This window comes from Struthio camelus, chromosome 1, assembly GCF_040807025.1.
Source record: "Struthio camelus isolate bStrCam1 chromosome 1, bStrCam1.hap1, whole genome shotgun sequence".
In the NCBI taxonomy this organism is placed as follows: Eukaryota; Metazoa; Chordata; class Aves; order Struthioniformes; family Struthionidae; genus Struthio; species Struthio camelus.
In genome coordinates, this window is record NC_090942.1 from 32,858,001 (window position 1) to 32,876,888 (window position 18,888).

Below are 18,888 nucleotides of genomic sequence, written 5' to 3' on the forward strand. Positions count from 1 at the left end.
TCACATAAGAATAAAAGGGTCTTCCAAAGAGGTTTTTTTCTGATCTGTCATAGACACATACTTTATGATGAGGTTAACTGTTTTTTGGAGGTGCCCATTGACTGGAAGAGAGATTAAAAGCAATCCAGTTCATTATGCCCTAACTTTTAGATTTCTAAATCAGGGTGTCCATATTGCAACCTAAAGTATGCAAAAGAGGAATAAGGTAGGATTTATGGCCTTCCATGCAAACTTGGTGATTGCCATCTTTTTGTCTAAAAGTTCCCTACTTGCCTGTGGTTCAGCATTGCGCAAATCTCCAGAACTGCCTTGGTCGAGGAGCTAAGCACACAACCCCTATTGAAACCGACTAGCTTCCAAAAATAAGTCCTCTGAAGGGACCAATCATTTTCTATTTTGATATAGTACCCACAGCATTGGGCGTCTCACTGGACAGTTTAAACAAGTCTTGGAAGGAGGGGAAGAATATTCCCAGGAGTAGCAGCAGTTCTCATACAATTTTGTGTGTAACTGATTTTAGCATGGTGGAAACAGTTTCTGGGTTCAATGCATGGATTTTTTGGATAGCTTCCCTAATCTTTCAGTGCTATATAAAAGTCCTGGTATTCCTGGGCTTTGTACTACACTCTGGAGTCAAACTCATCATATGTAAGAACTGCAACAAGTAACTTGTATGAATTTATGGGAGAGATCACAGGGGCTATTTCAAATAAATTATACCAATTGAAGAAGTGGATGTCTCCTACATATTTATTCCTGTCCCTGGACTAGAGATTACTGCCACTAGAGCAAGGCACTGGAATGGAGCGTGGATGCATTTGAGTGAACACTTACTGACTAGTCCAAGTTAGCTTGAATCACCGTCAGCAGCAACTTAGCATGCCCTGGAATAGATTGGGCATGTTTATGCTGTCTTTAATAGAGTCTTGAATTGGTGGGGCAATACTTTCCAGTTGAAAGGGGCTATATCAAGGGCAAAAAGCTGCCACAAAGGGTGCAGGTGAAGATCTACAGCCATATAACCATGTCACATCACTTGGAGGGTGTGAATTGCACTCAGTGGTGCACAGGATGGGTAACACTCCCAGTTACTTATTCTCCCCAGTACCTCTCAGTAATAAGCAGCTGGAGTTGGGGAGAAAGATGTAATATTTTCAGTTTCTACAGTTCTTTCCATAGTAATGATGTCCTTACTATTATTTCAGATTGAGCTTTAAAACTTTAGAGCCAGATTCACATTTATGGAGCACTTTATCATTGAATGGTGCTGTGGCACAAATTATGTTGAGACAGTTTCACATGTACAAAAGATTTAACAGTGGGGTCCCTAGCTGGTTGCATACATCAACGCTAACAGTGATAGTTATCTTCGAGGAAAATAAAAAACAAAAGAGAGAAAGAAAGGGAAAGGGAGGGGGGAAGGGGAAGGAAAATTCTCCCCTGTAGCTGTCCAGGAAAAACAGTGACAGAGTCGCAGACAAGCATCCTCCTCTGGACGCTCTCTCCATTGCAGCAGGTAGCAACAATGAAGATGATGAATATGATGATTTTTGGCATGCTTTTCCCCCTAGATTATGTACTTTTCATTGCAACTCACTCAAACTCCATATTATTTGTTCCCATTTACGACACCGTTAGCACTGACTGGAGTATGCCAATCAAGTGTTAAGCGTTGCATATTGATTAGCTGATAAGATTCTGTGCACATGCATTATTGAATAATATTTATTATATACTCAAATAACTGCTACTTTGCTGTGCACTGTGTTTTTTCTCTGTTATAAACTAAAAACTGTAAAACAAGAGGTAAAGCAAAGAGGGAGAGAAAAGGGGCAACTGTCACGCTGGTGGTAGTCACATCCCATGCGAACTCACCATAATAGCAATATCAAGGTTTGCAGGCACAAGATTGTGAGACCAGAGGCCGCAGAGTAACAGTAAGGGAAAAATACTATCATAGGGGCTGTAGAGAAACACTGCCATGGCAACTCGGGAAAGATAGATTGCAGAGCTGCAGATAGCAGCCACTGAGCATTACTAAGGCTGAGACACTAAGGCACCTAAGGCACTGTGCAGCACCACTGTGACAGTGACTGTCTTCTTCAAAGCAGAATAGGATTGACAGGGAGAGGACTGCTCTTCAATTTCTCTGGTGAGAAAGTTTCACCTAATAGCATGAAGATGACCCTGGAATACAAACAGAAAGTCAGCAGGCAGACCTGAACCAAGTATTTTCTTTCCTGATGAGTTAAAAAAAAATAAGCAAAAAGTAATAATAAATGTAGTCACTGGCATACTTCTGCGAAGTGACGCAGATTACATAGCATCTATGAGAAGCAGTTATTAATATTTATAAAGAATCTCAGCAGCAGCTGCCAGAGTATGAAGGGAACCTTCAGAAAACTTCAGACTAACGACAAAGCACGTTAGGGCTGTAAGAGTAGAGAGTTTGCATACTACAGCAAAATATATCAATTTGCTGAAGCTCTCGTAATATATGTTCCTCCACAGTCTCAGCATTCTCACAGCTAGAGAGATAAGACGTTTTTAAAACAAACCGTTGCACTGACACACAACAGATTTTGGTGACTTGGGAAATCAGCACGGGGTATCTTAATCAAGTCTTGCGAGATACAGCAAGACATTCACTTGAAATATAGCCAAAAAGAGCCTGCAGACAAACTTTCAAAAGAGGGATTAATGCCCTAGTGTAGGATCTGGTCGGTATACTATAGCACTAAAAAATGTTTTTCTGTGCCATCTTTCCTACAGAACTGCTTCTCGTTACAGACACAGTTACTGAGCACTCAGATGAGATTTCTGCCAGATAAGCAACAGAGGGAATATTCCCCTCTATAAATTGCTCGCTACAAACAATAAATCTTATGTGTAGGAGTTTTATAAACCAACAAGGCTTTTGACTTGTGAAGTTCAATGGAAAAATGATCTAGTGAAAAACTCTATAAAAGAGCAACACAGGAAAGAAGTTAATAAAAAGACTTAAGAAAAGGGTCACTTCCTCTTGCTGGTAGTAGCAGAGTGTGTCCGTGCTAATGCATACTACCCTTGAGTCTCAAGGGCCCTTTTACGCATGAGAAATTCAGTTCTGTGTAAAAGGCTAGCACTTGTCCTACACAAAACTTTCATTTCCATTTAAACCCTCAGATTAATACATGTCACAAGTCATGTATAGGCTTTTTGCCTTGGAGCCAAGCTAAGAACATTGTCAGAAAATTGTGTTTTCGTATTGCCTGACAACTTTCCTGCCTTACGAATTTACATACTCCACGTACATACTGTCTGCTTCAGGCAGCCATGCTCCTACCAAAGGACCGCAGTTCTCATTTTGTTCTTTAGATGCGTTTTGCCTCCAGCATATCCCTTCCCCAGACATAGGCCTCATACTCCCCAGATGGCACTTGCCTGGATCAAAAAAGAGAGAACGCTGTCAGGAAGGTGACAGCACTTCTCATTACCCTTCAGCAGTGATGAACAACACCAACGCTAATGTCTGAGAGGGATAATACAGGTCCCTTCTTAAATCATATTTCTACTGTCCAAGCAGAAGCCAAATTAAACGGATTGATGTTACAAGAGCTATTTCAATAATAAGTTGCTGCGACATAATCTTTCCTTTGGAGCGATTTCAAGCGACAATAATTTTCACGTCTGGCTGAAATGACTGTCCTGGGCAACACACAGGTTGTTTTGCTTCTGGGAGACCATGAACAGTACCTTAAACATCTTGGAAATAAACAGAAGCAGATACAGAATAAATGTGCAACTAAGAGTTACAGGTATAATTAAGCTCTTATCTCCAGCAACAATGGTAAGATATATGGCTTGTAACTGCAGAACTTTTAGACAGATGGGATTCATTTGTTTCTCTGCAAATGGTGCACCCGAAATGCTTGAAAAAGAAAATATACTACCACTGTACTTTTTCAGGGTCACAAGCAAATAGCACCCAATGCACTAATACCCAGATAGACAAATGAATACCTTAATGGTACAATGACAGGAGCAAAGTAACTTCTTAGATATTGGCAGATGCAGTGTCAGAAAACCAAGAAAATGCTGCCCCGTTCTTGACAGTCATGAATGCAAAAAGATTTATATGTCTTTTCAGGATAAGATATAAACAAACATTTCATGCCTTCATTAACAGATCTTAAATTCCAATTCATTCATTCAGTTTCCCTCACCTGTAGAGGAAATTTTCAAATCAGATCATGGAAGTTCACGCATGTGGACCCTGTCAGTGTTAGTGAATATTTTGTTGATATATGAGCCTGTGCCATGTGAGAATGGCTGCTTCAGTGCCAGTGGCTTGGAATCGACCATATTTGACCACAAAAAATCTCCAAAAGAAGCTACCATGAGTAGCAGCTCAGTACTTGTCATCTGATAATTTTTTAATTTATTGAGATGGAAATACCCTATGAAAATCTTTGCTACGGGAATAATAGTTGAAGTAAACGTAGATGAAATTTCAATAGTCAATAATATAGAAGATACAAATTAGATAAAATATAACTATTATTAGAGGCAGAAAATCATCAAGCTGTGAAAATTTTCATTTGAAGACTAAACCACATTTGGCTAAGGATTCTGATAATGATGAGAATCCTCCTGGGCCTGCAATAGGGATAAAATTTAATGCCTGATTTGATATTTTTTCTATGTGATCCTTGTGTCATTTTGTTTACAGGGGAATAGAGTTCAAATAATTTCTCTTACTGTTTGATGATCAGCTTAATGCTTTTCAGATGTTGCATGCCAATCAGACTTTGCATTGAACACTAGGATTCTTCATGGACTTCCTCTATCTTTCCAATATCTAAGCATTGCATAAGGACTAATGTATTTTTACAGCCTCTGGGTAGGATAGTGGGTCATATTATCCCTATTTTACATATATGGAGCTGAGGCACAAGGAGAACAAGGCTAGATATAGCCAACAATTTTTGGAGCCTGGTTTGAGCCGCACATTGCTCGATTTTTCAGAGTTGTTACCCCTATACAGAAATTTGTATATATGAAACATGCAGTCCTTTTCATGCACCTCATATGACATAGCATATGGAGAGGGAAAGACAGTCCTCATCCTCAAGCTTTTGATGATCTTTCAGATCTGCTGGACTTAGACTTTTGTATGTAATGATATCAGAGCTGAAACTCTGAGCTCAGCTGTGGCAAGCTGGTGTAAAGAACTGAAGGCAGATCAGATGTGCCCATAGTAGCCTGTGCTGCTGAGGAACACACTGTCACATTCTGTACTATTCTTCTAAGAGCTGTAAATCTCCTGGCTAAATATATCCAAATATACTCTTGTCCTGTGTTTCCCACTGTGCTTTGGTTGGGAAAGGATTAAAAATAGATGCAAGTATTGAAAGACGGCCAGAAATCTGTATTTGACTGCAGTGTCTTCCTGCAGAACTTTTAATCAGAAATAAGTCTCCTATATGGTTTTACTGAATTACTTAAGAATAGGCATAAAGTGAGATAAGTCTGCAGTGATGCATATTCATTCGTGTGGTATATGATGAGCAGAGGCCTTGCATTTCATCTAATTTCCTATATTATAATTAATGAGCTAAACAGTAAATGATATGAACTAATTGGAATAATCTGTGATTACTTTTAAAACTGAAGATCATTAGATGGTTTTCACTGTGATTTTAGATTCTGCAGGACCTTCTAATGATAATGATGATACTCAGTAATAAAATGATGGTTAGCGCTGTTAAGTGATTTGCTGCATAACTGTGATTATACAGGCAGGCCTTTCTGTCCTTTTTATGACTACATCTCATGACATACTGATATTTTTGTATTATATAATGCAAAATTAAGCCCCAAATTAATTGAGATTAGTATAAATTTTGATTACAGATTGCTACTTTCAGAAAAATACAGATACCTTAGGGATTGATGACTATCATAGCAATTACCTTCGGGAGATCACTGAGCATTATAATATATTTTTGTGTTTATTCAGTTGTGAATTCTCTTGATTGTTTCAGAATGAAAAAAAAATTTTAAAGATCTACTCATGTGGTATATGACTTTTTGTGAGTAATATTTATGGACAGTTCTTTACAAAAGCAGACTTTAGTAATTTTTAGTATTCTCTATATCAGTATGTACCAAACAGGAAACACTTTGAGGCTCTAGCTGAAGCTGCCCGCTCCTGTTAAATTCTGACAAATTATGTATCATATCTACATTCTCCTTTATGTCAGTGCCACAAGCTAATAAATAACGTATTTTTGGGAGGTTTATTGCATTGGCCAAGTTAGGAACTTAGACAAGCTTTAATCTTTCACTTTCCAGTTAAACTTAAGAAACAGACTTTTTCAAATACTCAGCATCTATGCAACTGAGATATTCTAAGTAGCAGATTACCTAATGGGAGGGTACAGGGAAGATGGAGCCAGACTCTTCTTGAAGGTGCCCAGTAACGAGATGAAAGGCAAGGGTCACAAGCTGAAGCAAGGGAAATTCTAAGTAGATGGAAGGAATATTATTTTTTTTTCCATTATGAGGTGGTCAAACACCTGAAGAGATTGCCCAGAAACCTTGTGAAATCTCTCCCCTTGGTCCTGAGTGAACTGTGGCAAGCTGGTCCTACTTTGAGCATACAGTCAGGCTCAGCAACCTTTAGAGGTCCCTTCCGATCTAAATTATTCAATGGTTCTGTAACTAAAGACTCTGGACTTCAGGAGAGTGATGCTAGACTTGTTCAGGGCCTACTCCACCAGTCCTCTTGGGAGGCTCTCCTGACAGGAAGAGGGTCCCGGGAGAGTTGGCTAATCTTCAGGAACAACATCCCTGAAGTATAAGAAAAATTCATTCCAGTTTTCAAGAAAATGGACAGACAGAGAAGGAGGCCTGCTTGGCTGAAAAGGAAATTCCTGAGCTGGATAATGACAGGACTGATGACCAGAAAAAGACAAATGCTACACCATGCTCAAAAAATAGCAAAAAAGAGGAACCAGCACTGGGAACTACAAGTCTTTTAGCCTAGCCTCAGTCCCAAGATGATTCTAGAGCAAATTTGCGTGGAAGTCATTCTGCATAGAGCTGAAGTGCTTTATTCAGAAATGCAAGACCACACTTGCAAGGAGAACAGGCTTAGTACGGACTTCTTAATGGATAGCTCTAGACAACCATTAGATGTAAAATGAGTGCTGAGCAGATAAAACAGCAGCTTGGCTGTATTATTTAATAGATGAGATGTTTCAGTTTCTAGTTTCTAGTGTGAATGTTATGCTGAGATCGGTAGCCTACTCACAGGTTTTCCTGTGCTAAGGTATTAGTTGTATCCCTGTGAGGCTTGTTTATTACCGAGCTGTCAAGAGCGCCTGGGAATTTCTTGTTCCACAAGCCTCAGTTTGTTGATCCAAGTCTTGTTTCTCAAATTGCATCTAACTTTTGGGAGCCACAGGATGAGTCAGATCAATCAGCTAACCTAAAAGAAAACTAACACACACCCCAAAATGTATTCATTATTCCTGTGTTTTTTTCTATTAAGTCAGTTTGTAAACATGATTGCTAGATCCAGCACAAGGCAGGGTAGGACACGGAACAAGTGTCCTAGGAACAAGTGAAAGGTCATGGACCAACCTCTTCTGGAGGCAGCCTGCACTTATGCCATATTACATGCAAAACTAAATTACTTCCTTAGGTTCAGAACTGACACTAACAGAACTGAACCAACTGGACAGCCAAATGCTGTCCATCACCCTCAGCCGTGGTCCCCCAACCTCATCAACCATCTCTCCCACCTCACTTGTCTGGCACCTGTCTTTTCTTACACCGTAGTGAGCTGGTTTAGGAAACTGAAGCAGTAGGGAAAAAAAATACAAGTAAATACTTTTCTCATAATTTAATTTCCTGAACCAGCTCTCATTAGAGTCAGTGTCTGCACGAGGGAGCTGGAGATGTAAGATGTAATGATGTAAGATGTAAGGGGGATGTAAGATATAAGGTCTGGGAGGGAACCGCTCTTTTCAGCAGCCACAACCTGATAGATTAACTTGACAACTGTGCGAGAAAACCTTCAAAATAGTTGTGGAAGGTGAAATGTGGAAGAAAGCAAAAATATTATTCTCCATTCACAAAAGGGAAACTGATGCAATTAGTGATTAATGATAAAATTTCCAAACCTGCTGCGGGATGTATATGCTCAGTTCTTACCCATTTCCTTCCACTCAAAGCCATTAAAGAGCTTTCTAAATCCTAACCAAAATGGATTGACAAAAGCCTCCTGGAAGTTAATATATTTTCTTGTTTAGATGCATTTGAAGTAGCACATGTGTATATGCCTATTTCTGTGTATGTTGGTGCACTCTCTAGCTTTTAACAGGCAGTCAGCTCAGTATATCTTTGCCTGAGCTGGATTTGTTTGCACTGCTTCTTAGAATATCACATAATCCAATGTCTAGAACAGTGTGTAAATACTTTGGGTAGCGTACAGGGTGAACAGTTTATCCTTTTATGCTTACCCAGACCCGGGCCCTGTAAAGTCCTCTGCTTGTTCCACTGACTGCTTTTTCTAAATTTTATGGTCAGTGGTTTTAGCCTTGCAGGACTTCTCAGGTAAATTTTCCATACTGCTTTCAGTGACAATAGTCCCTGGAGAAGTTCATTCTTTGCAGGGTATTGACCAAATAACAGACTTAGGCAGACCTCACACTGCACAGTGACCTATTAACCATTTTATTGGCCATTGCAGCCTCTTCTCTGGCCATCCCGGAATTACTGCCTGCCAAAGTTGCCCCTGTCCAGCCAGACTGTCCCTTACAAATATATGCAGTAGACTTAGAGTGACTAGAGAGCTTGCAATGTATTTTGGCTGCCCAGTAACCTCTGTTCACCCATCCCTCCCAGTCATGCCTGCAATCCTTAAAAGACTGTTCTGATTGGAATACGATTCTCATATCCACCCAAAAAGCCAGTGAAGATTTCGCATAACGTTGGCAGTGAAATGAAGTATGTATTTTCCTGACATGTGCCGGAGATTAATTAGAGAGGAAGGAGACAGAGTGAGAAAAGAGATCCTAAAGATGGAAGAGCTTTCTAGGGAGATTTTGGAGTAGCAGTTAGGATTTAGAGTGGAGATTAGAAGGGAGACAAGCAGACGGTAAAAGACAGAGAGGCATACGCATAAAAGGAGTTTACTGTTACAGGGGTTAACTCTGAGCTAACAAATGGAAGGAACCTTGGGTGGAAGGGGCAAGGAAGAACAAGAAGCACAGCAGCCTTGTTCTCCTAAAGAGACAGGTGACTGAGGAGGAGGCTCCAGAACCAGATATCACAGCCCTGTAGGTATCTGTCACACATTCTTCCCTTCTCAGTCACCGAGGAGGCAAGCTTAAGACAATATTAAATGAAAGCAGATACCCTCAGTTTTCTGGAGGATCCCTACTGACATGACTTCACCTCTGAACTATGCTCAGCTGTTACACTGACTGCTTTGTCCCAATAGGCACCTGACATGGGGAAAAACTCTTCAGTCCACGTAGGATAAATCAGATCAGGATTAAAGCAGTTTGTCAGTTTATTAACTACACACAGTTTACTAGCAATCAGTGAACTATGCACTCAGAACCAATACCAGCAACACAACAGATACACTCACAATAGCGGATACTTACTAAATATTAATATATACCTACAAATTCCTAAACACTCTTCTATGACTAATACTGAAATGTTCTGCTCACCCCCCACACACACCAGCACCGAGACACACTTAGGTGCACACATGCACACATATGCCATGCTCCTGGCAGTGTGGGTTATGTGCACCTTGCTCTCCTGGGACTGCAGGTCCCTCCTCTTGCACAGCTCTCTTGATGCACATGTGGGTGCTTCAGCTTTATGTGTACCCATGCTGCTCCCTACTCCCCGCTAATTCACACCTCAGGGAAATAGCACCCCATGAGGACACCTATGCACACACTCAACATGTGGGTCCCCACTTGGGCACCCTGCACTGTCGCTCCACTAGTTGGATGCAGGGTGCTCACCACATCCAAAAGGGAGGATGCACCAGCAGGTCTACACAGAGGTTGTGATGCTGGTAGTGTCCAATTAGGGTTTTATTACTGCTCTGTTCCAACTCCAAGGTCTCTCCTCTCTGTTACAAATGTTCGTGCTCGTCTTTCTTACACTTCTTTTCAGGCTGGCTACTCCTTTGTTTCTGCAGTCTCTTTGTAATTCCTTGGCTTCCGTTTAGTCTGGCTGATAGTCATCCTCTTTAGCACTGTCAGTTTGGACAAACGCCCTCCTAGACAGTTTAGGGTATTTTATTCACACAGACTGTGTATATTTACACTGCCACCACATCAGCTGTTGTTGTGCTGGCCAGCCTGCCAAGGGTGGCTGGGCAGACACCCCCACCAGCACTGCTGACACAGCATCTGAGCTGCAAGATCATGCCACTGACTTGGTGAGCATATAACAGCTATCAGTCAGCCTCAGGGAAACCTCTGACAAGATGCCAGTAAAGTCAGTGGGAAAATACTTCACATTCCCTGTGGAGCCTGGGCCCCAGATCCATGCAAAGCAGTACTCTGCAGCCTCAGTCCAAGCATCAGGGTATTGGGATTGTCTCCGGGGTGCCTGGCTGAACCCCTCGTTACAGGGATCCCCATGAGGTATGACTGTGCAGAGAAGACAGAGCTATCAGCTGCAGTTGCAAAGCCACTTCCAGTAACTTCCTCAAGCAGTAAACCCAAAAGAAACCCACTGGCTTCTACTTGTCCATCATTAAGATATGTGCAAAGGTCAATCATCAAGCTCACTGAGCTGTTTATTTCAAATAAACCAGAAAGCTATTTTATAAGCAGATTTGGTTGTCATCAGTCTTCAGTGCTTTGTAGTGACAGGTACAGTATAAATACCATAAATAAACAGAGAAGTAGGTACAAATGATTGCTGTAGCATTACTATCAAGCAAGTTCTGAAAGATCCTAGAATATTTTTTATTTAAAGAGCTCATAAAGTTATATTTTTTCTTCTATTTCCTCAAAGTATTAGAAAAAGGAAATAGTTTAAAATGGCAAGATCTTAACATATAAATCACCAACCCTGTTAATATTTTATATTTAAATGAAATAAAGGTTTAAAATATTTATCACACTTCCTTTGTTCATAGATCTATCTCAGAGAAACAAGGACAAGGATAAGAAATAATCTGCCACTTGGTTGTCACAAGGATTTTAGCCATTTATAACTCCTCCTTTTGTAAAAATCTGGCCTACCTGACAATTACTGATAAATGAATAAGCTTTTAATGCTGTCTTCCCCTCTGTTGCAAAAAAAAAAAAAGTTTTATCTAACCTGACAAGAACTTTTTTACCCACTGAACACTTGGTGAAATAAGAAGGTCCTGTTAGCCAAAGCCCAGTTTTTTATTACTTGCAGCATTAACTTTTCCCCTTGAGATGTCATGCCAGCATTATGCCTGTCATACTCTTACCCATCTTGCTGTTATTCTGGACATTTCTGAGATACCTTTTCAAAGAAAAATCCCTCTGAGCTGGATGAGAGACATAATAGAGGTAGCATTCTTTGGGTAGTGCCCGGCTTTAGATACCTGTATTAGTCAGCTAACCTGCACAGGTGGGCTGAATAGTTAATAGTGGCAGTGATTCCTCTGGAGATGAGCTCTGAACATCTAAGATAGGCTCTCGCTGCAAAGTGCCCTCCATAGGAACCCCCCGCCCTCCCCAGACTACATATGAAACTTCATGGCTAGGTCTCCTACACCATCTCTGCCACAGTGCCGGTAGCCCCTCTCCATCCTGATTCTCCAGCCATCCAGGCTGGGAAAGTGTTGGAGTGCAGCATGATCACTTTTGTTATTAATGGAAATCAGGTCAGTAGTGTGGGGCCAGGAAGGTTGAGGAGAGTACAGCGCGCATCCAGGTCTCCTCCCACCTCCACGTTCAGATGTGGCTGAGCTGAACCCTAGAATGAAACCAAACCAAGATCTCCCAGGTCCAAGGGCAGGCTTCTAAAACATGTACCAAAAGCAAGATAGTGTGAACTTGTTTGTGGGCCAGGCTCAGGCAATCAGACACAAAGAGTGACTCCAGGGACACAAAAGATAATTTTCTCTTTAATTATATAAAACTCCATTCTAGCAGTGTGCTAGTGGCAGTTCAGCACTAATGATGAACTAGCTCTGAGAAAACATATAGTCCAATCCTCTCATCCTGTTTAAAGCTATGCTGCCAAAAAATAGAAAAAGAAAAATAATAGAAACAGAAATAGCCTAAATTGTGATTTCAGAGGAAAAAGCAAAGAGCAGATCAATATATCTAAGGAATACATAGGTTTTTCATTACACTGTCAGAACTTTTCAGTCTTCCAAAAGCATGTCATGTAACTCAAGTTCAGATGCAGAAGTAAAGATTAAGCCATGATGAAATCCAATATAGAAGTGAACTTCTTGACTATTTATATATTTGCATAACTCAGGTATGCTTGGAAAACATAATACACACGTACTCTGGTATTTGAAAATTGATCGGAAAAAATGGTATAAATGAATTTCCTTAAATTCTCCATCAGTACTTTAAGGTCTGTACATCAGTACTGTAAGGTCCTCTACTTACATGCACAGGGCTTTGAGCCAAAAATAGAATTGATGAAGTTTATAATGCAGCATACTCTACTGGGCAAGCGCCTCAGCAACCTGGTCACATTAGACCTGTTTTGAGCAAAGGGTTGAACTGCATGACCTCCAGAGGTCCATTCCAACCTAAATTATTGCACGATTCTATGATACTAATAATACAGATTTTTTTCATGTAAAATTAATCCTACTACAATTCAGTTCAAATTCTTAATTTTAGGTGATTATGTTCTTCATAAAGACACCGCAGCAAATGCAATATTTAAACATATTTGCAGAGGAAATGATTGCAGGTTGTAATGCAGGACTTGCCTCTCAGTGAGGTGCCTTTTGAATGAACCATGCCATTTCTGTAGGTGGCCATTCCTGTGGGGAAAATATCTTATCATTTTCTTTCTTATACTATGAAGTACACGTGTGCTAAGAATTGCTCAAGTCCTCACTTCATATTGCTAGTGCACCTCCTACTATGATAAGTTTCAAAATATAAAGCTGTTACTCATATACAGAAGTTTTTTATATTACTATTGCATGAGATGTTTATGATGCATCATGTTGCTCGGTTATTGCTTCCCTGTTCATTTCCATGTGGGTCCAAGCAATTTCTGCCAGTAATTCTCTTTCACATAGTGCTGGTTTTAATAGCTATACTGAAGAGCACTATGTCTAGCAGAAACATGTTTCAGAAGTCCAGTTGGTTGTATCAGCATAAAGGAAACACAAAATTAACATAGATGTAAGGTTATATGGGAGGTTTTAACACTATCTATATTTGCTGACTCCCACTCATTTGTGTGGTCTTTTCGATAGATGGTATGAGGGCAGAGCTGTAACTATCCAGACAATGATCTCAGAACATTCTTCTGAAATCTGTGGTGTACCCACTCCTTTCATATTTGGCAGCACATTGGGCCAGCTATTCTCCCCAAGGTAAAGCTGTTTAAATAATATTTTTGAAGCTGTGACATAGGCAATAATATTAAACCCAGATCAATTCAAAATGGAGAGATTCTTTTCATTTGCTGAAATAGAAAATTAAGAGCTTGTTTTATTTTGCAGATTAATGAATCCATTTAATTTTTCATAAATTCATAACTTTTAAGTAGAAAATCAAACTTTTTTTGACATTTTGCAATTCTTTTTCTTCCACTTTTTTAGCTGAAGCTGTTCCCATAACTTGAACTAAATTCTCTAGCTGATTTGAGTTTCTCAAACAAAACCAACAACCAAAGTTCTTGCCCGTACTCAAAAATGAGCTCTAACTGGGAGCACCTACACCTAGAGTACCAAATGAGGGATTCCCAGGAATTCTCATACGTTCCTTTATTATGATAGCTGCAAACTATGAAAAGTTCAAATGCTTCATGCACATTTCTCTAGCAATATTAAAGGAGACATAAACCAGAAATTCTTATCTCAAATCTCAGGAATAACCCAGTAGGGAGAATGAAAGACAGCCCCTCCGGCTTCATGACTGCTTACTTAAGCCTGTCCATTTTCCTTCAAGTAATCACGTGCTTGACCACAGATCCACTGCTAGCATTCAGTTCTGCTGTGCTTCTTGTTCGGGTTAGCCAGCCTGATCCCATCTGCAGCCAAGTCCCAGAGATACACATTGCAGCTACCACTGGTTCCTTGCAAGCAGGAAGCTACCTCCTAGCTCACCTTTCTGCCCATCAGACAGCTCCAAGCTCCCCAGCAGCCATCTGCCAGGCTTCTCTGCCTTTGATGTAGGCTGGCTTGTTAGGATATTGAAATTAGAAATGAGACAACTTTTCAAGCTTCAGATTTTTAAAACTTCTTGTAGTTCCTGTTTGAGAACACTTTATAAGAGAATTAATGGTGTTGCCATATGACAAAATTTCTCAGAATAATTTACCAAAATGCTTTTTTTTAATAGACTATGTTACATATATACAAAAATCAATGATATTTAGAAGAAAGTGTATATCTGAAGCTTTTAAGCTAGGCTGAACTTCTGAGGAAGTGCATTCTCTGGTATCGTTGGTAGAATTTCTCTTTATTCTCCATGGTCATGGCATTCTCTTCTTTATTTTAAGCAAACTCGTAAGGCTCTTTCTTACTCCATTCCTCCCTATCTCATATCTTTCTTTTCTTGCCCCTTTCAGCCCCACTGTTTTCAAATTCAGCAAGACAAACACAAGAAGCTAAGAATGGGAGTATAGTATCACTGACTTGCATTTAGAATTGCACCTCTAATTAATCTCTGTCCTTTAAAAAAGCCTTTCTTTCAGAGATTAACATTACAAAGGCTACTTTTTGATAAGACTGCACATATCTCAGCCTCTTTCTTTAACCACACAACTATGAGTATCTAAAACATACATTGTATACCACACTGCATTGTGGCATGAAAATATAGTAGTCTTTAAAAGGTGTTATTTCTTCCGGGGGTAGCTGGTGAAACAGAAAGAGGTGCACTCTTATTTACTTTCCCGAGTCAATTCTCAGCGCAGTGTTGCTCTTTGGGGGGAGGTCTTGGTAGCTGGGTTGAGACTGCTGAAAGATGGGACAGCCTGGAAGCCTCCGTGTTCAACAGCTGATGTATCTAGTGCAAATAAAACAAACTATGTTGGGAAAATATTCACACTTTCAGATTGCTGCATGACTAAAAAGGACTCACAGTGTATACCCTTGGTCAACTGCTAATGTGTCTTGTCTTAAATCAGAAGGTAAACGTTTTAGGGAAGTAATAGTGTTTTAGGGAAGGAATAGTGTTTATCTGCCCATACAGCACTCCATATAATCATCTTCAAAGGAGGATTTTAAAGGACTTCTTCACAGCATAGATAATAAGGGGATAATGAAGACAATAACTGGTGTACATCCTATTCTCTCCTTGCCTGACAAGCAAATCAGTAAGAAACAGAAATCCCGTTATATGCATAATGCCCCTTGCTTATGAATAAGTTGTATATCATCCTCTCCTCCAAATGTCATGTACAGGGTCCCAGAGACCAGAGCAACTTTTGAGGACAGCCCACAAGGCTTCTTCTAGACCCTTACATTATCTTGAATACTGATGTCTTCAGTTAGACCTAAGATAAAAGGCCCCAAAGATGGCAGTTTTGTATCACCCACTTGATACTCCAAGCATGTCATCATTGATTTTGAGAACATGATTCAGCCTTTACAAGCTTATTTTCTAACAGAAAATTGATAAACTTTAGGAAAAACAAGGTTCAGGAAGAAAAGAGTTGCCAGATTGTTCAAGCAGCAATCAAACCCGAACTGCAGGCATTAAACAAAAAGAAAAGAAAAAAAAATCATAAAAACAGTTTAAAATTTGAACTCTCCATATGCCAAAGAATAAATTGCAAGCTTTAATAGTTACTAAACAGTCTGTAGATGTTCTCAAGGGGGTGGGAAAAAATTAGCACAAATGCTTCTCTAACTGCTTCACACAAATCGGCATTGTTCACTGACCCTCAAACTTATATTTTCATCCATCTGCTACAATTTCCTGTTCCATAGCATATGCATTGCAGAAAGCTTTCTTAGTAACCAGTTGTTTTCTACAGTCTATGTCGCCTTAAATGTATCTGCTAGATATTGATACAGACTGCTAATGTGCCAGTTAACTACGCAGCAAACAAAAAATAAATGGCAGCTCACATGAACATTATGTTAACATTGTTGTATGGAAATGGTTCTGACATTTTCATAAACATAGTTTGGCATATGTTACATATCAAGGTGTTTGAAAATAATATTTTAAAAACTACCTAGGGAGAAATATTCCCGTTTTCTCCACAAACCACATAGGGAGCAAAGGAAATCACAGGTTTTCATGTGATACAGCCTTTTGCCAAACCTAACTTTAAGCTGGAGAAATGTGATAAGTCTGATCTTGATTGGGATGTTATGGGATTGGGCAATAATTATTTTTGCACTTTATTGGATTTTGAGGCACAGCAAGCTTGTAATAAGTGGTCTAGTCCTAAATAGCCTAAGACTTGAAGAAGTTTTAGGAGTACCATCTCCTTAGATTTGCTGTTACATTAAAAGCAGGTTCTGTTTGTGTGTCTGAAGGTGTATAAGCGCTTGGTTTCAAATCTTGGTTCATATAAGATTTTTTGTTTTAAAGAGGCCAGTTTGCCGTTTTAACTTGTCTATCTTGTGTGATACATTAAGCACCCTCATCACTGGCTGATTGTTCAAATTCTGAGCATGCAGCATGCCTTGGGGAGCACACCGAAGTGTAAAAGTTTGTGCCACTAATGAACGCTCATCTAAATCATTTGCATCATTTACATTATCAGAGAGGTGAGACATTACAAATACCTTGAATTAATAAAACTGACTTGCTAATTTTTGGAGTTCTGGAGCATTCTGTAAAAAGTGGAAGGTAAAGTAGCAGAATTTAAGAGAATTTTAAAAGTAGCATTTCCATTCCTATTTTCCCGTTCTCATTATTGAATGGTAAATTTTCGTTTGACAATAAGGTAGAAGTATACAGACCTAAAATACTAACTTTGGATGTGAAGAAAAAGATGATTCTACCCTACTATACTGTGTTAAATTCTCACAGCTACATAACATATTCTTAATACATTTTCATAATCTTCAGTGTTAGTGGAAATGTTTAAATTCCTAGGAAAAATAATACTATTTGCACAATTTCTTTCTCATATAAATGCAGGAGGCTGATGAACAATTTGAATGCAGTTCAGTACTGAGTTTGCTGTCTGAATCAGCTGTACATTTCCATCCAAGACAGAGATAAATATGCATATTTGTAATTGGTTAGTTTCTTAACCTGAGGGCAGAGATGATATTTCAGCTCGGGAGACCATTATGGAAAAAAATAGAGTACTACAGCTTATGCAGTTTGTATCAAATCACAAAATTATATTTTAACATAAAAACACACCTATTTCTGACTCAGATTTTTTTATTCCATAAAGATGGAATTACATTAGAAACTGATTCATAAATGAGTATTGAAGAGCCTTCTAAGGACAGCCCTTTCATGCTTCAGATATTTTACAGATCGCACACACAAAATATTGTATTATTTTTGATCAAAGTCTCGAGTTAATTCTTTGTTTTATATCAATGAATTAATTCTAGCAGCCTTACCACAGCTTCAAATGCAACAGGATTAGCCTCATTTTACATTTATGATATTCCTCTCATCTGCTTTGATTTATAGAAAGGAATCTCTCTTAAAGTAAAACCTGAATCTACTGAATTAATATGTAACTCAGGTATTCAGTCTGGTTTCTTCATTAAAGTGTCTTAAAATGTATTTTTATAGTATCTCAGAAAATTAAAAACAAAATTCAATGCTTTCAGGCTCAAAGACAGTCCTTGCTTAAATTGCAATTAACGTGAGCTTACCTATCTCATCCTCAGCTGAACAAAAACTCTATTGTATTTTCACCCTCTTTTATTACAGAATCATTAGAGAGCTTCTGCTGGAGGTATCAGACCAGTGTAGCATTGTGGGGAAAAGGAGTCAAACGAGAAAGGCAGTAGCAGTAGAAAAAAACATATTTGAAGCGGATAGGGATGAGGTATCTGTGCCATATTTCTAGTACCTAACCTTGGATGTTTGTGTGAATTCAGAGTTTCAAAAAGCAAGGCCGAATCTCCTGAACATAAAAAACCTCGAGCCAGAGATGCAACCATGCGACGTCTCATCCTTTTAGTCCCACAGAAGAACACAGAGGTCAAGGCATGGGAGTTTTGGCCAGGGCACCTCCACCCTGGGGCTCCTGGAATAGCCATTGCAGCCCCAGCGGGGTTCGCCCGCGCAGACACATTGGTACACACTAAGCAGTGAGGTCCACCTCCAACACACTAGTTGCTCGCTTCGGTGTGTTCCTGTCCTGGTGCGCTGCTTTGTTAATAAAAGCACAGGAAGCAAATAAGAGCATGCCTGTGCTAGTGCCTTCAACACAGACAGTACTCCCTGAGACGCTTCTTGGTCACTTTGTGGGATTGTGTGCATATGTCTGTGGGCAGACAGCCTTGTTAATAATACCGATGGTCCATTCTTATGTTATTATTACTGCTAGCCAGGATAACACGCTTTAGCCATCCAGCTAAAAGCCCGCTGAGCGGGCTTTTATATGACTTCTTGCTCCTATTTCAGCTCACATACATACCCCCATTAGAGACTCGCTGTAGTTTGCAGACAGATTCTCCAAAGATCGTGTAAACGCTGAGCATGCGCCAGCCAGGGCCTGCAGCAGCAGCAGCAAGAGAAT